Raw genomic sequence first — 27,583 nt, forward strand, 5'->3', positions numbered from 1 at the left:
TCACTTGGCAGTTTCAATGAATGCTTTCCACATTTCAGAGATTCCCCAATTAAGGCAGCAGCTAGTAAAGTGCATTCTTTCCTGGGGATCACTTGGCAGGTGGGTATCAGAGGCTGAACGCTGCATTCCGTCGCGCCTCCAGACCATAGGCTTAGCGATTGGATGATGTTGTTTTTCCAGGGTGAGTTAGGAATTGAAGGTCTGAGAAATGTATGCAATTTTGGTTGAGTTTTGATATGGAACTCCATGGAATCACACAGACTAAATGTGGTTTTGATACTTGAGAGGACCCAGGGAGTCACCCTCTAGATGAAGGAAGCTGTGGCACTTTGCTCATGTCACGTGAGGTGCTTGGAGTCTCATTTGATAAGCAGATGGATTCTCTGGTAGTCCCTCCAGCTACTCCACAGCCTCTTAAGGGCGGAACTAGGCCTCCTCCAGGCTTGCCTCCTAATCCTCAGCACATGGCTTGGCCTGTGGAATTTGCCAATAAAATCCGAAGGACTCTCATCCTGCCTTTCGTTTCACTCACTCTGTTGTGGACACCCATAAACACAGCTTATTCCAGCTGCAAAGCGTTTCCTCTTGTGGTCCGCCCTGCTGGGAACACCCCTACCCTGATCTTCCCATGGACAGCTGTTTCTTGTCATTTTGGCCTAAGCTCACAGAGAATTCCCTCCCTGATGCCTTTCCTGATACCAAATCAAAATAATCCTCTACCACTACCACCAGTCTTACTCTGGCATATCATCCTGGAGTTTTTCTTCAGAACAATCATCTCCATCTGAAGTTATCCCATTCATTATTTGGTTATCTGTGTATGGGTTGTCTTCCCCAAAGGGACCGAAAATTCCTTGAGAAGAGATATGCTCTGTCTTGTTAGCAGTGTCTGGTGGATAGAAGGTGTTCAATAAATTTGTTGCATGAATGACTACAGGAATGAAGGCCTGAGATCACGTCTTCTTCTCCTTGGAGTCTGTGTCCTTTTTCCTGGATTGTCTTGTGTTGTCCTTGCCTTGGGCATGTTACTTCCTCAGTGTCATTTCTGACTGGGCAGCTGTGTGAGGCTGCTCCTGTGGAGGTGCTGGAGACAGGTTACGAATACACAGAAGTCATTGAACTTGTGTCTGTCTGTCCAGGCCACAGATGAAGTGTGTTGGTTGTCCATTATTTCATATTTGCACCCATGACACTTGCCTTCCTTCTGCTGGGTCACCTCCCCACCCAGTCCTTAAGTCTTTGAAGGAACAATGATAGTCAACCCCAGGGAAATTAGCATTTTCAAGATAAGGAGGGACACAGAAAAGCACTGTGCCCATCCTTTCTCTCTGTTTGTGGAGTCTGCTGGCAGTGGTTGTGGTGGTATAACTATTGATCCGTTGTTTATGAGTTCACCCGTTCAGAATGGCAATGCTACTCAGGAGGCCTGTGCTGCTCCCACTGCCCTGCCCCCTCTCAGGACCCGCCACTGGGCACTCACCTCTGGGCTTGCCAGGCATCCGGCTGGTGTCCTGTGGCTCTGAGGAGCAGGCACAGATGGGACCAAGGAGGGAGGCTCCTGGAAGCACATTCAGCTGTTGAGGAGCCAAAAACTAAAATGGGAAAACTAAAAACTCCACCAAACATAGGGCAGAAGGAGTAGGAGTATGCCAGTTGTCACTGAAAGCCAGAGGAGGCTACAGGGGGCCAGCTCAGTTCTCTAACACCCCTCATCTAAACCATAAGTGCTTTGCAGAAAAATGTCTCCTTTCTCCCTCTTTTAAATGCATTGCGTTCTTGAATCTGAAAGGATTGCAGAGAGCTGGGAGGTCAACCACCTGGTTTTACAGATAGTGGAAGTAGTGATAATCAGTCTTGCACAAGGAGGCCTTCCAGAAGGGTGAGAGGGCCGGCAGCCAGTACACTTTCCATCCCCAGGCTGTGAGCCCTCACTTGGGGCTATGCATGCTGAAGGAAAGGCCATGTTTTCCTAAGTGCAAAAGCATCCTCCTGACCATGAATGCTTTCAATGCATTTAGCTGACATTTATCACAGTATTCTCTCCTGACTGCTGGTTTAGTCCGTACCACACCTTGCATTCTTATGCTTTGACTCTCATTCCATGTGGGACAGCTGTTTGCTGTGGGTCAGGTCCTGTGCTGAGCCGTTTACCAGAAGAACCTCATTGAATCCTCACAGATACTCCACCAGGTGGACACAATGATTACTCTGATTTTACAGAGCAGGAAACCAAAGCGCTGAGAGGCACAGTGAAGGTATTTTCCCAGCTCACATACTCAGGTGGGGGCTGAGCCTGGGACTCAAGATGGGTGGTGTCTGACTTCTAGGCAATCCCCCTCTGTTCCATAGTGCTGGTCTCGTTCTGTCCCTTGTATTCTTCATTGCCAAGTTCCTCTCCCACTAGAGACCCAGTGAGTTTGGTTGTCCCTCCTTGTTGTGGTGCACAGGAATCCCCTCTCCTGAAGCATGAGGAACAGGGCCTGGGAGTGTTTAAGGTTTCATGTCATCCATGGCGTGGAGACACAGGGACCCAACCGACCTCTAGAGGTCCCTTCTACTCACAGAATCCTGCCATTTCTATAGTTTGTTCAGAGGAAGACTCTTATTCCAGGTTCTTCCATTGATCTTTGGCTTTAGGTATCAGCAATCTTGGACTTTCTCACCTGGAGTTAGTAATACCATGAACATTTCCACGTACTTCTCTGGAATGCAGTATTGAACCAGTCAAGGCAGACACCAATTCTAGGAGGATTCTACAGGCCAGTCAGTGGATCTGGATGCCATAGCACCAGGGGAACAAGAGGGACCAGCTCCAAAACGCTTCCTTTTTTTTTTTTTTTTTTAAATTAGTAATAGGCATCTCTCCTGGGGAATCTTGTAAAAAAAAGATAATTAATGGTAATGGCATGTTTGTTCTCCTAGGTTAAAAGTCTCCACTGATGAGTAAAATAGAACATTGTCCTTGTGTTATTTAAGGTCATTTTGCTTCCTCAGGAGTAAGTTGATGGGTTCCCACTGTGTAATAGATAACTAATACTAAATAAATAATAAGCAATACTACCAACATCATTATAGATGGTCAAATATTTTTAGGAAACCAAGGACTTACTGGGTTTAGGATGCAATTTCAAATTGCATGTGTGAGCTGAAAGGAGAAGGAAGCAACGGGGAAGTTTACTAGGAGTACAATCATTGGAGACAAACATCTCCAACACACAAGACCTTACTGACTCGTAGGTACCAGGAGGGGTAGGCTAGAAAGAAGATAGAGTGGGAGACAGGAATCTACAAACTCTGGCTCAGGCAGTTTGTTTGATTGCAGGCAAAATTTGTAATCTCTCCACCCTGCATTTAAACAGGACCGTTATTACCCATCTCAAAGTGTTGTTTTAGGTTAAAATGAGATAACACACACAAAACATAGTATATAGTTATAACTTTCTTTCTCTATATATGAATATATATGTATGTACATATGCATGTGTGCATATATGTGTATATAATATACACACATATACCAATTTTCATTATAAACTATTGTAGCTTAAACACTTTGGCAGATATACCATGTCTTGCTTCTGAAAGATCCAATTATAGGTGGACAAATCCCCCTTTGTCCACCTACAATTGTGAGTTATTTTGTGGTGCCTCTCCTACACATCTGCTTAGAGATTCTTCAGTTTCAAATCATTTCTTGAGATGTTTGATTTCTGAGAGGGAGTGAGAAGAAAGACATTTCTTTGTTTTTCGTAAAAAGATTGTTGCATAGCAGGTTGTGACAGTTCATGGCTCTGAAGATGCATTTCCCATCAGAAAAATTCATCCAGAAGGTTCTGTGGAGCAGGTTATCTGTGAATTCATGCATAGATTTCGGAGTGCCAGACCCCTTTTCCTTGGAGAAATGATTTTTCCATGATAATTCCAGTGGAGTCAAATGGTAAAAAACAGGGTCTCGGATAACATGTGTTGGGGAAGGGGTAGTTTAAGACTCTCGCAGCTTTAATGTTCTCTAATTGTAAATCTTCTCTTCATTCATATCTCCTGATGATTGGGAGGCAGGCTCAGGGCTTGAGTGGTGATGGTGAAAATAGAGAAGGAGGCTTCTTTGCATTTGGGAATTTTACTTTTGGTCAGGTCTAGGGCAACACCAGTGCATCTGGCATTAGAAACTGATCTCAGCATTCACTGATGGGATCACAGGAAGAGTCCTGTCCATTTTAACCCAATGTCAAAGGGCTTAAATTAGTTTAAACGTAGTGAACTATGAATAGCCGTCTTGATCTTTCATGATCTGTTTTTCTTAAATCTCATTTATTCACATTGTTGAATTATTTGGTTTTATTTGGGTGTATTTGGGCAACTTGCTGTCTTATCAGTGTGAAATGTTTTGGCTTAGAAAGCTTTTGGGGGGTTAGATTTGTCTTATAAAATGAACATATGAACTAATCTTACAATCTTGCTGATGGATTTCTTAAAATAATAGAATTTTTAATGAAAACAGCATCAACCAACAGACTGATGGAAAATTAAAAAAACTAAAATCGACCTTCAAACAAGCTTTGTTGGGTTCATGGAGTCAAAGGAAGATGTATCTGTGTGAAAATAGTTTCTTAATCTTCTGTGCTTTCAAACGGCCTCTAATGTGCCGGATGAGTGAAAAAATGCTCTCACATTCAGAATAATCATCTTTGGACAAATTTACCTGTCAGGAGGGCTCAATCCGAAATTCTAACCCTTCAGAAGCTATAAGTAAGAAAAAGAACGCGTGCGAATTATTTTTAATTTAGTGCAGTTTTTATACAGAAAAGCTGGAAATAGCAATGCTGTGGTGTTACGGGTTGAATTTTGTCCCATCTCCCCACCATAAAAAAATTATATTGATGTCCTAACCTCCAATAGCTTACAATGTGACTTTATTTGTAAATATGGTTGCTACAGATGTAATCAGCTAAGGTGAGGTCATACTAGAGTAGAGTGTGCCTCTAAACCAATATAACTGGTGTTCTGGTAAAAAGATGCCTATGTGGAGACACAGAAGACACGCAGAGAGTGACAACAAAGGCAGAGGCTGTAGTGATGCACCTGCAAGCCAAGAAATGCCACAGATTGCCAGCAAGCAGCCAGGAATTAGGAAGAGGCAATGAGGGAAACTTCCCTACAAGTTTCAAAGGGAGTATGGTCCTACCAACACGGTGGTCTCCATGATTTCAGACTTCTGGGCTCCAGAACTGTGAGACAACACATTTCCACTGTTTTCAGCCCCCAGTTTTGATACTATATTATGACAGCAGTAGGACACTGGAACATTTGCATATTAAAAAAATAATTTTGTTAAATAATAGTAACAATCTTGCAAAGGATCGTAGATAGGCTTGGTTAGATCACCCAGTTCCCAACTATGACACGAGCCACTGCAGTCCACAGAGGAAGTGCCAGAGTCCAGAATGCTTCTGGGTCTCAGTCGTGAGCCCAGCCTCTCCATTACAAATCCTAAAGAAGCCAATCAGGGTGGAAATGCTTGCCCTTTTATTCCTCAGAGGCCATCAGCACAAAGCCTATTGTATCTTCTCAATTATCTCGACCACCTGAGAAGTCACAGACCCCCAACCCCAGGGCCATGCATCGTTTTCTAGATTCATATCCCAACATCCAACAGCCCAACCCAGTTACAAACCTCTTCCTCATCCTCCAAACCTTTTTACTCTCTGGACTTAATGATCTGTCACCAGCAACATTTTTACATCTCCAGTCTCTACTTTGAATGTTCCCCCCTTATTATTATTTTTTTCTTTTTTGCTTTAGTTGAAACTCAGCTGTTCCCTGGATTATTTCCACTCCTAGAATCCTCAAAAGTGGCTGTTTTTCTCCCACACCTTGCTTACCCTGAGGCCTGAAAGTTGGATAAACGTCCTCCTTGCTGCTCATTATGGCTGCTGGACATTTCTTTTTCACCTTTCTCGACATGTCCAGTTAGGGTGCAGCAAATGCCACTTGGCTCTGTTGCCCTCTGCCCCTTCCTTGCCGTGGTCATCTGCCATCAGTTCTGACCAGGCTTCTTCACTCTGGACCTCCAGACCGCACATCCTGCTGCTCATCTACAGAGCCTTTTAATGATGACATTCAAACTGGGTCCGCCCAGCCAGTACCCTTGACGCAAGGCCCACTGGACCACGGCCAGCTGCTCCATCCTGCCCTTCCCTCAGTCTTTCTGATCTTAGGAACTGCAAACCTAGTACATCTTTTATTTTTTTCATTCTCTCCTGTGCTTCATCTAATTCACCACTAAATTCTGTTTGTCTTTTCTTTTAAGAGTTATCCTGAATCAGATCACTTTTTACCGTCTCAAGCACTACCTCCCTGGGCAAAGCCACCACCGTCTCTCCTCGGCTATTCTGGTGGCATCTTGTCTGGTCTCCCTGTTTCTACTCCTGTTCCCCTGGAGTTTATTATCTGCCTGGCAGCCCCAGCTACCATTTCACAAGAATTACCTGACTCTGTTCAAAACCTACAGTGGCTTCTGGCTAAACTTAGAATGAAATGCAAACACCTCGATGGAGTAGAGGCTTTTTAATCGCCTGGTGCCTATGTAAGCCTCATACCACTGCCCACGTCGCTGCTGCCTCGCTCGTGGGAATGCAGAACGCTGAACTTCTCTGCTGTTCCTGGAACTTACTAAGACTGTTCTTGACTTAAGAAATGTTCTTCCCTCTCTCAGGATCTGCTATAAACTTATGGGCCTAGACCTTCATTGAATTCATGCATCTACTCCAGTACCCCGTTTAAAAAAAAAAAGGCTTTGCAGATCATCCTGTTTGAAATAGCCGTATCCTCAGCCCCCATCTTTCTATCCCTCTACCTAGATTTAACTTTCTTCAAAGCCTGTAACACCTAGAGAAGTCTATTATTTATGTATGTCTTCTGTTATTTATGTATTTCTCATTTATTGCTACTCCCCCTAAAATGCAAGGTCCACCAAGCTGCTGAGTTTATTGCTCTCATTTATAGTGATTACATTACTGCCTGGGACATGGGCTCTATTACAGGATATTTGTTGAGTGAATGAAACGTTTGTTAGGAATAATAGTAAGCTATTAATAGTGAAATTATTTATCTTTTACTAGAAAGAGGAAACTCAGGTCTGTCTCTGTATTGGCATGGGATTGGGTGTTATTAAACAGAGTTCAGATAGGGTGTGCGTGAGCTGGCGTGTTTGTTTTCTAGGTCAGAGAGTGGAATGAGACATTGAGGAGGAAATTGTCAGGCAATGTGACACACTTGATAAAATCTACACATGTGGAATCTAAAGGGCCTTTAAATATCCACTTTCGCAAGGGGTTTTATGGAAAATCTAATAAACACTGGAGAATAAGGATTATTCTGCTCAAGGCCTACAAACTTTGGGGGAAGGGAAGGAAGTGAAGTGGCAGCTAGAAATCAGGCTGTGAGCCTGAAGTTTCACGCGTCATTCAGTGTCCAATCTTTCACGTTAACCTTTCTTTATTAAGAGAATTGTACCTTAGTGCTCTAGAGGATAATGATTAAGTGCAGGGTCTGGAGCCAGACCCTCCTCCCATCCCCGGTTTCAAATTCTGGCTCAGCCACTGGGTATATGACCTTTGGCACATGGATTAGCCTTGCTGTGCCTCAGTTTATCATCATTTGAAGGGACTGATAATAGGGGTTCCGGGCCAGTGTGAAGCGTGAAGTACTCAGAACAGTGCCTGGCACTCTGCTCATACTTGGTGTTAGCCTTACAGAGCTGAGGAAGGACCTGGCCTGCAGTGGGCCCGTGGTGGGCAGAGGGCAGGGTGTACCTCTCGTGACCCTGGAGCTATGTGTGGAAATGCACAGTGCAGGGCGTGGAGCTGGGGGCCGTGGCTGACACTGGTGCACACCCTACAGTTACACAGACATCTGGTGGTGGGGTGGTTTTTGAAAAGTATCAGCGCAGTTCACTGCTTTTGGCATGTGACTTGTGGTCTCGGGGCCAAGGTGACCTGGCTTTTAGTCCTGGCTCTGTCCCAGCGCATCATGTGGGGCCGCTAAGAAAATGAGCATCCCAGGCTTCAGGTTCACTCTGTGAAGTGGGAATACTGCTCTGTTTCGTTCTTGAGTTTTGAGGAAGAGATTACTAGCTGCTCAAATCGTATATCAGTTTTTTTAATCTTTCCCCTGAGCACAAACTCAGCTGCCTTTCCCAGCCTCTTTTGAATTTAGAGGTGACCATGTGACAGCTCTACCCAAAGGAATGTGAGCCGAAGCTCTGTGTAGGTTGGCCCAGAAAAACATCCCCTGTGAAATTCTTTATGTTCTTTCCTTTCTCCTTAGACCATCTGGATGTTGATGTCCAAAATTACCTTGGAAACCTGTGTCCTGTTTGGCAGAGCTCCATCGGCCAAATTCTTGAATGACAGCACAGAGCAGGGCTCACACCCCCACCCACCAGCTGGCCAGGAACCTTGTTAAATTATTACCTAAAGAAAAAACAAACTTGTATTCAGGCTTCTGAGAGTTCAGAGATGATTTGTTACAATAGCTAGCATTATCCTATCTAATTCAATACTCAACCATTATAATTCATATTTTCTGATTTCAGCTGCATAGAAATATACAGATGTAGTTTCTGAATCCAGACCTAAGCACTTATTACAATTTCTTGGCAAGACTTTTGGTGATTTTTGCATGTGTCTGAAAGTGAGAACCATGGCCTTTTCAAACGGAAGTCTCAAATGTTTGATTTTCAGTTGCTTGACTGTTTACATCTGTGCTCCAAGTAACATGTCTGCTTTATTCTACAGGAGCGTGAAAACCAGTGACAAGGAAAAGTTTTACCTTGAGGCAAATGAGCACATATCCATAATGGACGTAACTCAAGACATGCTATAATTGGTGAAAATACCTCTTAGATGATAAATTACTCATTAATGGCTGGAGGTCACTTATTTAGTTTAACCTTTTGTGCCAGAGGTATTCTAATATCCAGTGTTTTAATTGACACACACTAAAGAGATAGACAGGATGATTTGTAGGCTTGTTCTCAAAAATGTTAAAGAGAAAGAAGAGAAAACCACTATTAGAGTTCCTTTTTTTTCTTTCTTTTCTCTTTTTTTTTTTTTTAACAGGGTCTCGCTCTGTCACCCAGGCTGGAGTGCAGAGATGCAGTCTCAGCTCACTGCAGCCTCAACCTCCCTGGGCTCAGGTTCCCTTCCCACCTCAGCCTCCCAAATAGCTGGGACCACAGGTACATGCCACCATGCCCAGCTGATTTTTGTATTTTTTTGAGAGACAGGGTTTCACCATGTTGCCGAGGAGGTCTCAGACTCCTGGGATCAAGTGATCTGCCTGCCTTGGCCTGCCAAAGTGCTGGGATTACAGATAGATGTAAGCCACCACACCCAGCCAGAGTTCCAAGCCTTGAAGAGAAACCAGGTGGTGGAGAAATTGTGTATGGATTTGGGTAAAGGAGAAAGGAAGCTGTGGAAAGGGGAAGAGGCTGAGCCAGAGTTGTGGGTAGGAGACGTACAAGGAATGGAGGCAATGCAGAGACAGGGGGCAAGATTCAGGTGCCTCGATTCCACCTTCTGTAATTCAGGGGTCAGGGATCTTGTCTTACTTTTGTTGTTGCTTTGGTATGCTGCACAGTGCCTGGCACATAATAGGAGCTGAATGTATCCTTGGAGAATGGATGCATGTGTTTTGCTGTGTTGCTTCAGTAGTGCCTACTGTACATCTCCTATGAGCCAGGAGCTGTTCTAGGTGCTAAGTTCCTCTCTTGCAGAGTGATGTTTAGTGAAGGAGTTGAGGGTTGCAACTTGTATGGATTAGAAAAAAAGGCATCTTCTCCTAGCATGCAACTTGCACAGACCAAGTAGGAGTAGGCATTCCTCGTTGACGATGTTGTTCACTAGAGTCCCTGGCTGAGTAAACAGAGTGCCAGCTGCATTATTTTGTTACCTTCTTCAGCCCTTGAGCAGCGCACAAGCTGCACAACTGTACTTAGCAGGAACCAGCTGTCGGAAAACAAATAAGTAAACAAACAAACAACGCATCACATGGTGGAAAGTATTGGGGCAGGAAGTAAACTGTAGGTTAGGGGACAGAGTAACCTGGTGTGCAGGGAGAGGTAGGGGCTTGCACGATGGTCAAGGTGCTGAACCGTGGGGAGAGCCATGCAGGGAACAGCGTGCTGGGCAGAGGATCGGCAAGTGGAATGACCTAGTCAAAGACGAGCAAGGCAAGGAGGAGGAAGGGTCAAAGCTGAATAAGGGGCAGGCAGTCAACAAAGGGATCTGGGGGGGTCCTCGGTGTCTGTAAGTGCTCTTTCCATGTCAAAATTAAGCTGTGAATGATGATAGGAGCACAGCTCCCAGGAGATGGGAATTAAATAAAAATCCCACATAAGCGAGTAGCCCCAACACCTGTGTGGATTCACTTGCTGCGCACAGAGGCCTGGTAGTTTCCGTGTGGACTTTGTGGATTTGTGGCAACCCATATTTGATGTGTCACCCCTGCAGCACACACTTCCAGCCATGAGGATCCGGGGTTTTCTAACTGAAATGTCATCCTTCTTGGGTCCACTCTTGTCATTTTCACTTATCACATCTGAAAGTTATAAACGTTTAAAATGTGCATGATATCCAATTTGACGTTTTACCTGTTGCCATTTCCAAGATATTACATTGTGAAATTAAGCTGGCATTTTACGATCATATATGGATGTGTGTGTAAATATAAGTAGGCACGTATTTGGAATTAATGGACTCATAGAAATCAGAGATGGATTAGGCCTAATGAGCTGTTCAGAAGAATTATTTAGCACATATTTCATCTCTCTATTCAGTAATCAAACCTACACAGTGTGTATGCTAAGGAAGTGAGATTTTTGCCTTTTTAAAAAATTTCTTGGATTATCTCCATTTGTGGCTGAAAATTTAACATTGCACCCTAGAGCATTTTGCACCAACTTTATTAAGCATTCAGTCTGACATTTCCCTGCACCTGGGGTTACCTTTGTTATTTAAAAAGTAGTTGCTTTCCTAGTTAACATTAATGTATAATTAGTAGTTGGTGCTGGGCTCCAAGCACCACACCAGGATCCTGGCCTGGCCTTGGAGCCATTGTCAAAATCAAAATCTTGCCCAAGTCTCTAGGAAGACTTGGAGAGTTAAGCCTAGATGGGAAGTGTATATATTTTGTTTGAATTTTTATCCACAGTAAATGGATGCAGCTTTGTCTTTTCACCTGAGGCCTATGGTCACCTTCCTCTGGAAGCCACGTGCACTTGACTGTTGCCACTTTGGCTTCTGCTAATTCCTTTAAGCACACAGTTTCAACAGACTTTCAAAATACTATTCACAACATGGGGTTCTGTACTTACTAACAGGAAGAAGGAAAGCAAATGTGGGATACTTGATAGTGTAGAAGGACACTTGATACCCAGAGAAGGATTTTATTGACACTGTTACAGAGACATAAAATCACAGAGCCCTGTGGTAGCATCAGAGATGGGGTCACACATAGTCAGCTCCCAATAGCCAGGAGTCTACCCTATGAATTTTCTTTACAGCATGGCTAGATACAGTATATACATATTTATCCTAAACATATATACTCAACTTATAAGTCTGCATGAAACATGTGAATTGAGAATATGTTCTATAGTGGGAACAATGGATTCTGGTGTTGGGAAAAACTTAAGCTGGGACTTAAGTTGAGCTGTAAAATTATTAACCTAATCTCTCTGAGCCTTTGTTTTTTTTTTTTAATCTGTGAAATGGGACTAAATTATATCTTAATACCTACCTGACAGAGTTGTTACAAAAATCATCACCATAATATTAATAATAACAACAGAAACCAACATCGGTAGAAGCACTTAATGAGAACCTATGCTTACATGATAAATGCTTTACAAGGGTTACCCGAGGGTCTACCCTGTGAATTTTCTTTACAGCATGGCTAGATACTTATAATACTTATCGTAAGTATTTTTAATAATTACATTAAGACAAGATATAAATTCTTAAGGATTGTACCTGGCATATATGAGGCACTAAACAAGTTATTTCATATTGTTAATACATTCCATTAGCAAAAACAAGCTAAAATGCTTAGGCATGTATAGAGGATGCTGGAAGACGTTCTGGCTGTTGCCAGAATCTCCAGACACAAACCTTTTCTGTGGTCTCCCGTCTGTGTTTTGTCCCACTACAAACTCTCTTTGTTTTCTATGGTCTCCCGTCTGTGTTTTGTCCCACTGCAAACTCTGTTTGTTTTCTGTGGTCTCCCGTCTGTGTTTTGTCCCACTGCAAACTCTGTTTGTTTTCTGTGGTCTCCCGTCTGTGTTTTGTCCCACTGCAAACTCTGTTTGTTTTCTGTGGTCTCCCGTCTGTGTTTTGTCCCACTGCAAACTCTGTTTGTTTTCTGTGGTCTCCCGTCTGTGTTTTGTCCCACTGCAAACTCTGAACTCACCATTCCCCATGGCTTGCTTAGCCTGGTTGCATTTTCCACCTCCTTCTCCCTGACTCTTTCTCAACCACCCACCCACCCCCCAGCAAGTCCGGTGAAAATCCTGCAAACAGCATCATTCTCACGCTTTCCTTCATTTTTTCAGTCAGTACAAACCTCTTGTTTTCTCATGTTCCCATAGTGTGTTGTTTAGAATCATTCATTTATATATTCAGGAAAGAAAGTGTTCCACATCTGCTGAGTGCCTAACACCGTTCTAGACCCTGAGACTCGAGAAGACAATGAAGAAGTAAGTGGCCGCACAATGCGATGTCCGGTGGTGCTGAATGCTCTGAAGAGGAGAGCGGCAGCCAGGGAGGGAAGGAGGAAGTGTGCGAGTTTAGACTCCCTGGTTAGGGGAAGGCCCTCCTACGCAGGCCTTGAGCGAGATCTGATGAATGAGGGCGTGAGCCTGCCCACATTTAGGAGAGCGGTTTCCGAGGCAGATACAGAGGTGCTGAGGAGGGATCATCCTTGGCCTGAACCAACGGGGGCAGATGTGGGCGGGGCCTGGTCCAAGCCACAGGCCTTGGTGATGGCTTTGGATTTTATTCTTCGTCTTATGGGAAGCCCCTGGAGCAGTTTGACAGTTTGAGCTGCTGCATGTTAGCAGTTTTTTTTTTTTTAATTTTTTATTTTTCTGTAACTTATTGCCCTTATAAAAACTTCCCCTTTTTTTTGTATACGGCAAAGGCTGTATTTTCTTTGCGTTTTTGTGTTAGAGACAGGACACAGCCCTCGTGTACAACCTCCTCTGCGCTCCCACAATTCCCTGTGCCACCTCCATTGTTTTAAGCACTTAACTGCGATACAGGACAAAGCTCATTTCTGCAGACTTTCTCTTTTTTTTTGGTTCACACTGATTCACAAAGTAAGACGCCACTTCCAAGGTCATATCGTGAAGGTTTCCTCGAAGGATCGTGAAATTCCACGAAGTCCGCTTGCTTTCCTGGGTGAATAAACACCAGGCCGCTCCCTGGACTTTCCTTGTCGTTTGTGATCAAAGGCTCAGCTACCTCGTGCTCATGGTCCTGCGATGGCTGAAATCCGTGAAATGTCCAGAAAGAATGATTTGTCATGAATGCATCAGCAAAGAGGCTATAAGCTTCTATTCTTATTTTCTTATCTACTTTTAAACACTTTTTCATTGCTTTAAAAAAGTATATAATTACTGTTCATTTAGTGTTGATGTTATTGCCTTGGTCGGTGTTGGGGGTTGTTTAACCATTCAGTGTACACCAGTGACTTTTTGGTCTGTATTTCCCAACAATTACACTGAGTTGCAGAGAAAATATTAATTAAACATACTTCTATTTTAAAAGGCAATAATAATATATAATTCCCATTAGAAATGCATTGGAAACTTTTCTATTAACTCTTAACTGTTGTCACCAAAGCCTTCCCTTCTAGACAGTGGAAGTGAGTGGGACAGGTGGCCATATATGGTTTGAGCAGGTGGGCAGAGGAAGAATGCAGGGTACTTGTTGCCCTCTGGTTGGTCCTCCTTCCTCCATGCTTATTTTCAACCTTCTGGCCCCTCACACTGGGCCCAGCTCATGCCCTGCACTCGGTAAATGTTTAATGAAATGCTTCCTCAAGGAGCACAATATTTTATGTGTACAGGGAGCCGAATGCATATTATTGCATAGTATTTTCCTTTTGTTATGAAATATTTTATATACCAGCATGTGCATAATATATCTATGTATAAAAACATAATACATTGATCACCTGTGTTCTCTTGGCACAATCTAAGAAATAGAACCTTCTATTACCTGTGAAACTTTCTGCATTCCCACCTATTTTCTACCCTTTCTTGCTTGAGGAGATCACCACTGGCCTGAATTTTTGTTTATTTCCTCCTTTCCTTTAGACTTTTACCAAATATATAATTATTCTCAAACAACATATTGTCTAGTTTTTCTTGTTTTTCCCTCCAAATAGAAAGAAATTTTATGTATTCTCCTGCAAATGTTTTTCATTTGATGTTATGCATTTTCTAATAATTTAAAATTAATGTAGTCCTGAATGTGAACAAAGGCAGAGCTCTAACTCAGTCATTTCAGGTAATTAACTGGTCTACAACCCATCAATCAGAAGTGCTTTGATGCTCTTTGACTGTGTGTGTGTGAGTACACAAAACACCTGCTAAAAATATTAAATAAAAGCAGAAAGGCTTTGACATCAACATAGTAGTGTTCATAACGTTTCTGCATAGTGGAATTGCCAGTGACATAGATCTGTTTGTGTTTTCTCTAATTATTAAATTAAAAAATTAAATTTTGCGTTTTCATAACCAGATAGGATTAGTGTCATAAAAATAGGTTCCTAGGCCAGGTGTGGTGGCTTACATCTGTAATCCCAGCACTTTGGGAGGCTGAGGTGGGTGGATCACTTGAGCCTAGAGTTCAAGACCAGCCTGGGCAAAACCCTGTCTCTACACAAAATACAAAAATTAGCTGGGCATGGTGGTATGCGCTTGTGGTCCCAGCTACTGGAGAGGCTGAGACAGGAAGATTGCTTGAGCCCAGGAGGTCGAGGCTACAGTGAACTGAGGTGGCGCCACTGCAGTCCAGCCTGGGCTACAGAACAAGACAGTGCCTCAAAAAAAAAAAAAAAAATTATATATATGTGTGTGTGTGTGTGTGTACGTGTGTGTGTTCCTTTCAACCACACACTGATTTGTGTAGGCCGTGGGGCTTTTTGCACACACATCCTCATGTGTAGGGCGTTGCACTAGGTGATGTTTGGGCTACAGAAATAAATAAGACACAGTTCCTGTCTTCCACATGCCCATGACCTGGCTAGGAATGGGGAGCTCCAGAAGCAAGACCTCAGGAGGTGACTGAGAAGGAGCCACTGCTGGTCTAGAAGGCCAACTTGTAATCTGGGATGTGGTGGGGGGTGGTGCAGGAGCACAGAAGGGACACTGGCGGTTTTGGGGAGAAGTGGTGGTGGGAAGGGGCCTGCATCTATGAGGGCCAGGGCGGCTGTGCCATGGCAGCCAAAATACAATAGGGAACTGGAGCAGCAAGAGGCCACCAGCTACAGCTGACCCATTTCTGGCGGGAGAGAGGACCTCAGAGTTGTGGGTGGCCTTCGGGAGTCTTTCCCACCACGGCGGTGCCTCGATCTGTTTCCAGCTAAGCCCAGAGCAGCCAGGGCTGTCAGAACCAGGAAGACTGATAAGCGTGTCTCTGGATGGCTACGTCAGGTTCAATTTTATTCGGCAAGTATCCATTCTGTGCCAACCATGTGCCAGGCACTGTTCTAGGCTTTGTGGAATCCAGTAGTTGTGAAACATAATAAAATCCCTGTCCTCACAGCACTTCCCTCCTGGTGGAATGAGACAGTGAACAAAATACATACAAAACCTAGAATAAATTAACTGGTGACACATGCTGTGGAGTGGGGCAGGTGGATGGGAAAGGAAGATGAAGCCTATGATTCCAAGTAGGATGTCTAGAACAAGAATAATCCCTTGCTTATCGGTATAGTTTAAATTGTCAACAAAAACTGCATTATTTTGACATAAGAAGAAACATCAGGAAAAAGGTAAAGACCACAGTTTATTGCAATATATGCTTTTTTCAACATTTGAGGAAAAGAGATTGTACACGCTGTATTGGAAATATGTTTTAGTGTCTAAAACGGTGCAGAGCCAGAATGTTGGTCTTCATTTATCACCCCAATTCTTCCTGGATCTTAATTGCCCCGTCAGAAAGAATAAAAAATGGAAGCACTTCGTCCAGCTTCTGCACAGAAAGCCTGTCTCTGATCAGCAGACAAGAAATAGGAGACGATGCTGATGGTGGTGATGATTTATACCTTAATGAGCATGCGTTGGTCATCAGTATGTGCTGAAAAGGGATTCGCTCCCTGCCCACAGGGGACTTTCCAGATGCTGCTGGGCTGGGCCTGAGCTGCAGGAGGCACAGAGGCTGGTTGGAACAGCCGATCCTTGGGGCAGCTGTAGAAGGCACAGAGGCTGGTTGGAACAGCCGATCCTTGGGGCAACTTTTAGGCCAAGGACCTTTGGAACCGAATTGAGTGGAGCAATTTAACTGCCCGGGACACACGAAGCCTCTTAAAAGCAATGGCCGGTGAATAAGCCAGAAGCCATAAATAGATAAAGTAACAAGCAAATAATGGGATTAATAAATAGACAGGGGAGCAGAGCCAGGGCTGTGAGCTGAGCGCCACTAGATCAAGAAATGTCAGCTTTTCTCTCAGCTTTTCCTCCACAGCGCCAACTGTCAGTAATTTAACTAACATTTTGTAAATAAATGTGGCACTCGGACAGCTGTCAACGCGCCTGCTATGAACACTCCTTTTGTCACTAAAAGCTGGCAGTAACGCTCTGTTTCTCCTGCAAGTGCAGCCGGCACTGCCAATTGGCTCCTGGTCCTGGGACTGTCAGGGAGTGCGTGGGGCCCTGGGGCAGGGAGGTGGGTGCCTGCCCTAGAGACCTCACTCCCCTACACCCACAGGCATCACCTGGGCTCAGCTCTTTCTGGTGCACTTGGCCGGTTTGTAAGGTGCTTCCGTCAAAAATGAGACTGTTGTTTTCCAAACACCTTGTGTTTCAGCTGGGAGTTCCATGTGCCTGACCATCTAGTTTCCCCGCAAAGGATTTGCTCTTTCTAAATAAGACATTCATTTATCTAGGTTAAAGATACGAAACGCACTGTTTTCCACTCTAGCTGCTGGGTGATTATTTAAGGTCATGCAGCCAGTCTCCTTGTGCTGTGGTTTGCTCCTGAACTTGAAACTAATGGCTCTGGACTGTGCCTTAGGTCTCCCAGGTTTAATCACGAAGTTTTATTAAGTTAGTGCTTTAGTGTCCTCTTCCCGGAAAGACTCTGTCTCAAAGCTTCTTAACCTATACCCAAGCAGAATAAGGAGAGGAAGAATCTGTCTTAATATCAAAGTCCCGTGGGCAATGAATTTGGGTTATTGAAATAGATGAAATCTAGCTTGGTGAGGAAAAGCATGAACTGGGTAATTAAGTAGTCAGAAATATATTTAATAATAATATAAATTCTAGTGGGCATTTACTGAACTCTTTTTTTCTCGGGGGGGGGATGTTGTTTTACAAAGTGCCCTACATATTACCTCCTTTAACACTCAGAGCCCCGTGACCATCCCAATTTTAAAAATGAGGGTCTGAGATGCAGAGACGTGGAGGAGTCTTTATGACCAGCGTGTGGCTGAATGGGGATTTGATCCCAGACAGTTTAGGCCCTTTGATCTCAAGGTCCTGTGTTCTAAACAACAGCACTGGTCTTTTTTATGTATAGTTACCATGTGCACGGGGTATACAATTACTAATTTTTAAGAAGCAAGAACACAATAAAATAAACTCCATACATAAATGAAGGAAGCATCTTTGACCTTTTTTTCCTGGTGAATGAGAAGGCTCTTTATTGTATTGTGGCAACCCATTGAGAACATTATTCCCTAGAGCGTATCACAGAGTAATATATGGAGAATACAAATAAATGATTAAATGAATGGGCTCTGCAGTCAGCTGAGAAGTTTACTTAGCTTCAGAGGCAGAATAGTAGAAGTAATTAATAGGAACTACCTTGTTGGGATGTTTTGAGGATTAATTATAATAATCCATATAAAGTCTTTACAGTGCCTGACACAGGGTAAACATTCATTCATTCATTCATTCATTGAAATTTTTATTATGTGCATGTGATGTATCATGGATTCTGCAGTGAATGAGAGAGACATGATGTATTCTTGAAGCTTATGGTCTTGTGAGAGGAGATAGTAACAAACAAGGTAACATATACAAACATCCCAGGTAGGGGAAAGTGCTGTGACGGAGGCTGCCTGGGTGGCTGGTGGGCTAGTGGATGTCTCTCTGAGAGGAAGTGACATTTGAGCTGAGATGTCAGTGGAGAGAAGGAGCTGGCCCAGCAAGGATCTGAGAGCAGGACACCGCAGGGAGCAAGCGTCCTGTGCTGGAGGGAGAGAAGAGAGACCCCTGTGTGTGCAGCAGCATAGACAATGGGGAGAGGTGGAGCAGACAGACCTGCAGGGTCTGTAAGCCAGGCCACAGGTAGGGATCTCTTTTCATTGTGCAAGAGGAGGTCATCAGAGTGTTTCCAATGGAGCAGTGACATGCTCTGAGCCTCTGGGTGACAACAGGACGCTGCTGCCTGGCCTCTTGGAGACTGGCTTATAAGCCTCAGAAGTGGACACTGCAGTATTCAGGTGAGGGATAGTGGAAGATTTGGCAATGATGGAGGCAGTAACAATTGAGAGATAGTCACAGATAGGTTTGCTGGTGAAGCAGACTAAGCTGATGGGGTTGATAAGTTAATATGGAGGGTGTTACTGACTGCAGTGCTTATATTCTCGGCCACCTTAAAGTAACAGAGTAATGGTGGTTTTATTGTATTAATGTTATTGTGGTATTTACATAATGAACTATTTACAGCTTGAGAGGTACTCAGAGATTTCTTTGCCACATTACTACTTTGAATTAAACATGGACAACCTATTTGGGAAAGCATCACTAGCCACCTGCCCTACTTAACACTGATTCAGAATGTCTGCTTTTTGTTTTTACTTCCTTTTCCTACTTCACTTATGAGATCGGGATCGATTTCTTGTGTTTATTAGTCATAAATATTTGTTCTAAAAACCAGTTTTTGGCCACTTCCATGTCCAAAGTTCCCTAGTGGAGTTATGTTGGAATTGGAGGGTTACATGCATGTGTGTGCATGCATGTGTGCTGACCACAGATAATTATGGTTAAGAGAAGGGTGTCGTGAGGATAGGTGGGGGAGGGAAGGGGAGGGTTCCCTGGCCTGTTTTATCGGATTTCCTCTGCAGCTCTCCTACTTACTGCAAGGGCCAGGTGCAATTTATGTTGCCTGATTTCCTCATCCACAGAAGCTCTTTCGCTAGTCTCCTTCCCTGTAGAATTTTAGATCAAAATGACAGAAGAATCTGTCCTAGATTCACACCCTGCCTCACATAGAACAAAGAACAAGGAACAGGCAGAGGAAGACAGTGGCAAATCTCACTTTTTAATAAAATAGTGGCATTCACCATCACTAATACTGATACTTTGTTCTTAGGTTAAATCAGCATTAAAGTACCAGCATTGTAATTTTGCTCAGTTATTGCAATAACTAAGAGTGATAAAAAGAGGGGAATCATGGAAATTTTGTATATATATATATATATATATATGCATAAAAATGGATTCTTAAATATCTCATTAACTCCTAAGAATATCAATATAAAAATTGGTGTTGAGAGTGATGGTCGAGAGACAGCAACATTTTAAAACATGCAAAATCACATTCAGCATTCTCAGTCTCTCAAGGTATTCAAGTGAGCCATATGTTTTAAGCAACTTGTCATTAACATTGGTTAAAATTAAAATAATAAGTTTGAACATACAGGATTAAACTTCAGTTTACCTTGGAATTCATTTCTATCCTATATTGCATTCCTCTATATAATACCAGAAAATGGAGGTATTACTGTAAGACACATGTCTTTTGTCCATCCTAAATTTTGAGAGCCTTCTATGGAAGTGCTGTTTTCTCCCATGCCTTTTTATCAAGACTTGGCCATCACTAAATTCTGGGTTACCAAACCACTGGCCAAAAGGTACTTGTTGCTGAGTGGTATAATGGACATTGGAGACTCAGAAGGAGGGTGGGTAGGAGGTGAGGGTTGGAAAACTACCTATTGGATACAATGTATACTACTTGAGTGATGGGTGCATGAAAATCGTAGACTTCACCACTATAAGATTCATCTGTGTAACCAAAAACAACGTGTACTTCCAAAGCTATTGAAATAAAAACAATTTTTAAAAAAACTACACACATGCATACACACACAAACACACACAAACAAAGGGAACTGGTTTCCAAGATGAGCCACTGTTCTGGGGAAAAAATTCTAACTATGATACATCAATGGATGGAACTGAGGCAGACACAGAACTTACTCTGTATTAACAGCAGGGTTATCAATCACTTACTATGTATCAGGCACTGCTCCAGGTGCTTATGCGCATCTCATAACAACTCTAGGAGGTAGATTCTGTTATTATTCTGTGACGGGTGATGTAACTGAGAACAGTTAAATAACATATTCAAGCAAACTGCTTAGCAAAGAGTCAAGCGCAGTTTTCTATTCAGTCCCAAAGGTAAGCTTTATCTTAGGTCCAAAGAAAAAGGTCCCACCCACCTACTATTTTAACTCTTTAGGTTTCAGCTATGAAAATGTGAAGAAACGAAGCAGGAGGGAAATTATTCCGTCTGTATTGTGTATCGAAAACGTCTACTCTTTTATTTCTGCAGAAACAGAAGTTCTGCGTTTTCACTCAGGAGTAGAGTCAGCAGTTTATGTGTGTTTTTTTAATACCCTCTTAGCAGTTAATTATTCCTTTTAATAAATGCAATGAAAAAGAACTGTTATTGGAGTCGTACTTTAATTGAATTAGTAATTTATTCTAGCTATTAATGTTTGTTAATATTCTGTGTATTGCTTCTTGTTCTATTAGACAGATATGACAGGGAGGTTAAACGTGAGCTCACACAGGAGTTGTGTGGGTGGAAGTCTCTGGGCGATGCATGGGCCACTGACAGGTATTGGTGGGTGGGGTACATGTTGTAGAGAGAGGCCTGGAGATGCAGCGATGCCTTCTCATTACTGCAAAAGTGACTGAAGTCTTATGGACAATTTCTTGGTCAGAGGTGAATGAAATAGCAAAGTCTTTCATATACCACATAAAAATGTTCATCTGAAAGTGACTTCTGGAATCATTAAGCCTCTTCCCATTTCTCTAGTTACAGACTGATCTAAGCACAGGTGTATTCTACACTTAATGCCTCGGTAATCTGGTTCTGGGTCTAACTCTAGCGATAAATTATAATTTTTTACTTCTAGTAGAAATTTACATAGTTTTCCATTTAGAAAGCTGGCCCCATGTTAGAATTATAATAAAGGGCAGGAGGTAAGGATTAATGTTATTTTGTAGGGCATGTTCAGCAAAGTGTCTCAAAGGGCGGATAAAAAATGAGATTCTTTCTTTAGGTTGCACGTAGCAAGTCCTCTGAACTTGAGTGCCTTTTTGGTGAGATTACTGAGCCAAGCCTGAAAATAATGTCGTTTGCTATGTCTGGATCCTAATAGGCATGCTCTTAATTAATTTAACTATTACCCATCATTTGTTCATTCCTTCAGTCATTTCTCTAACACGTATCGGGTGCTTACTACGCGCTGGACAGGATTGTAAGTGGTCAGGGTACACAGGTCACCCAGAAAAGGTCCTTGCCCTCATGGAAGTCACCTTTTAGTGGGAAAAGCAGATGATAAACATATAATTACACAAGGAAGCTTTCGACGACAAGGGTGGGAAGAAAAGGACAGGTGATGTGATGGAAAGTAACTGGAGTGTGTTGGTCAGGAAAGGACTGTGGAGACAGGAACAGTGGACCTGAGCCCCGGGGGATGGGCAGGAGGCAGCCATGCACAGAGCCTGAGAGGAAGCACAGAATTCTAATGAGAGGGAAAACAAGTATGAAGCTGTGTGGCTGAAACCGTCTTGGCAAGTTAGGGAAAGAAAACGGAAGTCACTGGGGCTGATCACAGTGCTAAGCATGAGAGCACTGCAAGATGAGGTCACGGAGGTGGGCAGGGACCGGCTTGTGCCAGGCCTTGCTGGCAGGGTGAAGAGTTTGCCTTTTCTCTGCGTATAATGGAAAGGATAAGAGGTTTTAAGCAAGAGAATGGCTTGGTCATGTGTATGTCTTTGAGACACCCTGGCTAGTCTATGTATGATGCAAAAGGTGGGTGGGGCAGGGTGACAAGAAAATACTGTTCCAGAGCTTCCTGTGGCTGTGCCTATAAGAGGTGGTGCTGGTGGTGTGGAAGGAGGTGTGGCAGTGAATAAACAGAGATGTAGAAACAGCGTGTATGTATATTTTAAGGAACACTGAGGACGTGATGTTGGAATTTGTGATGAGAGAGTGGAAAAAATCCAGGATGACTCCAAGAGCTGACTCAAGCACCTGTTGGGTTATGATTCTTTTAACCAATGTAGAGAGACTGGTGGAGTAGGTGGGAAGGAGAGAAATGAGGGAGCAAGAGGACCCTTAGATACACTAAGTTTATGATGTTTGTTTAGCATCAAGAAGAGTTTACAGATGGATTTATGATTGCAAAGCTCGGGAAAGAGATGAGACTTGGGGATTTAAGTATGGGAGAGATCAGCTTATATTTGTTCTTAAAATCTTGAAATTGGGTAAAATCACCAAGATAAGGAGAAATTGTAGCTAGAGAGGAGAATGGAGGATCGGAGTCCTGAGCTTTTGCAATATTTAAAGGTTGGAGGGAAAAGGAGCAGAGAATTGGCAGCCAGTGAGGTAGGAAGCAACCCAGGGAGAGTTTGAGACCAAAAAATACAAGAGAAGGAAATATTTTATGGAGACAGTGACCAATTTTGTGGAATCCTGCCACAACCAGGAGTTCTGGAAAAGGAGAAGTGAAAAGTATCCATGGGACTGGATAAGATGATAGCTTGAGGATTTTGGCAAGAGAGGTTTCAGGAGAATAGTAGAGAAGGGAAGAAAAAAAGATGGTAGTAATTGGAGAGGTAAATCAAGTCAAAATAATTGGTGTGTGTGTGCATACGTTCAGACCCACATTATCTAGTGCATGACTGCATACAGATGAGAAAGTTCCATCTCATCTGTGCAGATGGAGGGAGTATGGCGCTGGAGAGCAGAGGTGAGAGGTAGAGTACAAGCAGAGGGCTGGCACACCTTTGGTGTGAAGGGATTTCTGTTGCTTGTTTTGTCAATCTTTCTTCTCTTAATACTCCTGATTCTTGCAAGCTGCTCATCTGGAACAATCTGATTACATATTTTTATGAATTTTCCAACAGGACAGTTGAGAGCATGAGGAATTTACCAAATGAAGAAGTGGATTTTCAAGATTCTTCTTTTACCCCCTTGAATGATGTTATGCTCTGTGTACAGAGGGGCAAATTAGGAGAGTAGCAGGGAGGGATGCCAAATTGGAGTAGGAGGGATGTGAGGCAGTGACAGTGGATGTGTGAGGATAATAGAAAGTTTGATTTGAGGAAACCTCACCGTGGGCTACTTCATTACCCTTAAGACTTTTAGTTGTGTGTTCTCTCTTGTCTAAGTAGTTCTGCTCTAGAGGTTCAAGCTGAACCCAGAAGGAAAAGAAACCTATTTGAAACTGTGTAAAACACCTCCCTTCAGAGAGCTTTTCTCACTGTTTTTAGTCTCACTGAAGATGATCCCAGTATGGGATGACGATTCTGCAGAGATCTGGCTTGTCTTTACATTACATCTCTAACCTGGAGAGTCTTGCTGGATGCTTCCGCAGGATTGTGGTTTCTTATATTTACTCCTGATCTAATGCAAAGCACCACGTGCAACTTATGTACAGTTCCACGACTAAATAATACAATGGAATCACCACGAAATATTATCAGCTCCTCCCAGGCCTCTGGTTGTTTAGGAAGAAAAGTGGGTGGTGCTTGTTGGAGATAAAACAAGACGTTAGTGGGTATACATTGTGAGATAAATACATATGTATTTTAAAGTTTACTGGAGGGTATCTGTATTTACTTGGTTTTCCCCAGTGTTTTACAGATGGTGCAAAGTATACATACATGCACAATGTACATATGACTGCCTGTCTTAGCAGACAATACCTTATAGACATATAGACATAGTCCAGTTAACCTGAGCTAGAGACTCTTACCTTACAAATGATTGTCCCAAAGCATTCAGTAATGTTTTCTTATTTTATCTCTTTAAGCAATACTAAGTGACTTTTGGGATGAGACTGTCTTTTATCTGATTCTAGGTTTATGGAATATTTGAATATCTGATGCCAGACATGGGGATCCACCTCTCTTTGTGCCCAGCCAATAGTCAGCGCAGAAGGGGATTTGTCACTGAATCTGGCATGTTGCCCTAACATTACTACAAGCCTGAATTTTGATAATTATCACAATTATTTAAGTAAATGGATTAACCTTGCTTTGACAACATAGTTTATGAGCTGATACAGTGTCTTTAAATAGCATTTCTTAATACGGGTGCAAATGATAAAATTTATCAAAGTAAACCCCTGCATGAAAGGTTTCCTCTTCGGTGATTCTGCTGACTGGAAGAGCAGGTCCCCATGGCAGTGCGCATAGGGCACGTGGAGGGGTTAAAGGGGAGAGGGAAGATATTCTCAAGGGTAATGAGGTGACAGGCACATTGTACAATTTCTCACACATCTGATTTATATCTACATAATTTTAAAAATGGGCAGTAACTTATAAGTCTGATTCAATGCCACTTATTAGCTGACATTTTTCAATATTGTGTTTGTGTGGCTCTATTTTCTAAGAGCAACAGAGTAGAAACCTGTTATCCTATATCATTTCTCTGAGTGGGAATTAAAAGCCTGGAGTTGCATCCTGGGCTTCTGTTCCCTTCTCTGCCATCCCTGCCCCAGCCACCACCCTTTTGGGGAGAGTTAGAATACCATCAGCAAAAGAGCCATGGGGATATGGATTCAAATCCTGTCTCTCACTCTCCATAGCAGGGTGTGGCCATGTGACCTTGGGCGAGTTACTTAATTACTTAGCTCCTTACTTCTGTGTAGTGTCTTACAAGTGACAAAGCATTTCCTCATATTCTCTGTGCTTGTCTGTCTCTCCCCTGGAACTTTAAGCACCTGGAAGGCAGGGTGTATGTCTTTGATCTCTGTATCTGCAGTGCAGAACACTGTGGAACAAAAACAGGGTAAATGAATGATAGAACTTTGTTTGACTCCTACCACAAGCCCGTGAGGTGTCAGGAAGATTGGGATAACCTTGTAAAGCACCTAACACAGCTCAGTAAAAATGGACTCTTGTTATTATTGGGTAACAGATATTATTCACTTGGAGAGATAAAAACGAAACCAAAACACTAAATAATGGGCTTGGCTCTCAACCCAATTCTTCTGTTTCCACTCTACTTCATTGCCCTTTAGTCTAGGTGAGGTGTAGGTCCATTCTAATGGGCAGGTGTTTTCTGCATAATCATCCATATTAAAGAACACACTTACAGTTATGGAACATCATCTCATATTATCTAACTCATTTTTCTTTCTTTGCTTGCTTCCTTTTCCTCTTTTCTTCTCCTCCCTTCTGGAGATATTTATTGATTATCCATTTAATGCCAGAGTTTTGTTAGGTGCTGGGGATTTAAAAAATGAATAAAATGAAAGAAGTTATCATATCACAGGAAGACGGGCATTTAAACAGCCAGCTGTAAAGTAAATGGAATATGATGTGGCAGAAGCAGGTAAAACTGCTACGCAAAAGCAGAGAGAGAATGGATTAGTAGGGCCAGCTGCTGTAATAACAACCCCTAAATCCCTGCAAACTAACACAACACATATTCTTACTCGTGCAATGTCCATGCATAGAGTGGTTCTCCTGCATGACTTCTTCCAGGGGATGATTTGGGGACTTGGACTCCCTTCTTCCTGTGATCCATATTGGAGTCGTTACTTTGATGCAAGTGGGCAGAGGAGAGTAGAGAGTGTTGTAGTATCTTTTGGGGCCAGTCCTGGAAGCAGCACCTAGAACTGCCATGAGTTCCTATCTGGAAGCAAGGGGGCTGGGAAAGGCACCCTTTCTCTGGGCCTGGAAGGGGAATGATGATGGTTTGGTGGACACGTAACATTGTCTCTGCACAGGGAACAGCTATTTCTATATGAAAAGTCTGTGGATCCAGGAAGATGATGCAGAAGATTTGTCTCAGCTCTTCAAGAATGCATAGAGTTTAGGCTTGATGTGGTGGCTCATGCTTGTAATCCCAAAATTTCGGGAGGCTGAGGTGGGTGGATCGTTTGAGGTCAGGAGTTTGAGACCAGCCTGGCCAACATGGTGAAACCCCGTCTCTACTAAAAATGCAAAAATTAGCTGGGCATGGTGACACGTGTCTGTAACCCCAGCTACTCGGGAGGCTGAGGCAGGAGAATCACTTGAGCCTGGAAGGTGGAGGTTGTGGTGGGCCGAGATCTGGCCACCGCACTCTAGTCGGGTCAAGAGAGTGAGACCCTGTCTCAAAAAAAAAAAAAAATGCATAGATTTTAGCCATGTGTGGCTACTGCAGGGCATTCCTGGCAGAGAGACTAAAAGCTAGGCATGCAACTCTGGGTTTTTGGAATCCAGTCAAGGGTTTGGAGTCGTCAAGTGGAAGAGGCATCTGCAGCAGCCTTGCGTGGTCACTGTGGCCTTCTGGCCTCTTCTCACCTCCCCTTTCCACCATCCACTTGGTGCTGAGTTGCTTATCAGTTTGGTTTCTCAGTCTCCAGTCTCCTGTGCTTGCAGAGGCCGCATCTCCACTAAGGAAGCTCTCTTGCTACCGTGCCCCTTCCCCTGGCTGGTGTGGACTCAATTTCCAGGCTCACTCACATGGAAACTGCACCCAAGTCATCAACTCTGGGCTGGTGACACAACAAAGAATGGGTGACTAGAGGTCAGTCCCAGAGCCGGCTCTGCTGCCCCGCAGCACCCAGTTGGGAGGGCCCAGTAACCTGTGCTGCAACAAACCTTCGGATGGTTCTAATGCAGCTAGTTTACGAGTCACCACTTTTCCCTGTTTCTCTTTTCTGAGTCCACCCTCCAGGTGTCTGATTCCATCAGTCTGGGTTGGCGCCCTGCCAGAGTGAAAGAGACCAGTGGGGCAGGTGTGCAGGCTGTCACTTCTACTTCTCCGGCTCCTTTTTTCCCTTCACTCTCTAAGCACCTACCCTCAGTTCCACCTATCACTTTTCCCAGCTAGTTGGCCCAAGCATGGATAAAGAATTTTAGAAATGCAACTTTCCTTTTTTTTGTCTCTCTCTGTAGGTGCCAGTTCTGTCATTAGAAATGTCTTGCCAAATTAGAACACAAATAAGCCAAGAATATTCTTCAAAATGCAGATAATCAAAAGCACAGCACTGGAATCTGATCATCCCCCACACATCCATGGTGACAGCCCGAGTTGCTCTCTTAGAGCCTGGCAGA

General features: G+C 43.3%; 1 protein-coding gene across 8 annotated transcripts in view; it reads left to right on the forward strand.

Moving 5' to 3' along the window:
• NTM (neurotrimin) overlaps positions 1–27,583 on the forward strand; it is a 965,686-nt gene that overhangs the window by 548,295 nt on the left and 389,808 nt on the right. The gene's annotated exons all lie outside the window — the stretch shown is intronic.

The sequence above is a fragment of the Pan paniscus genome, chromosome 9, assembly GCF_029289425.2.
Source record: "Pan paniscus chromosome 9, NHGRI_mPanPan1-v2.0_pri, whole genome shotgun sequence".
In the NCBI taxonomy this organism is placed as follows: domain Eukaryota; kingdom Metazoa; phylum Chordata; class Mammalia; order Primates; family Hominidae; genus Pan; species Pan paniscus.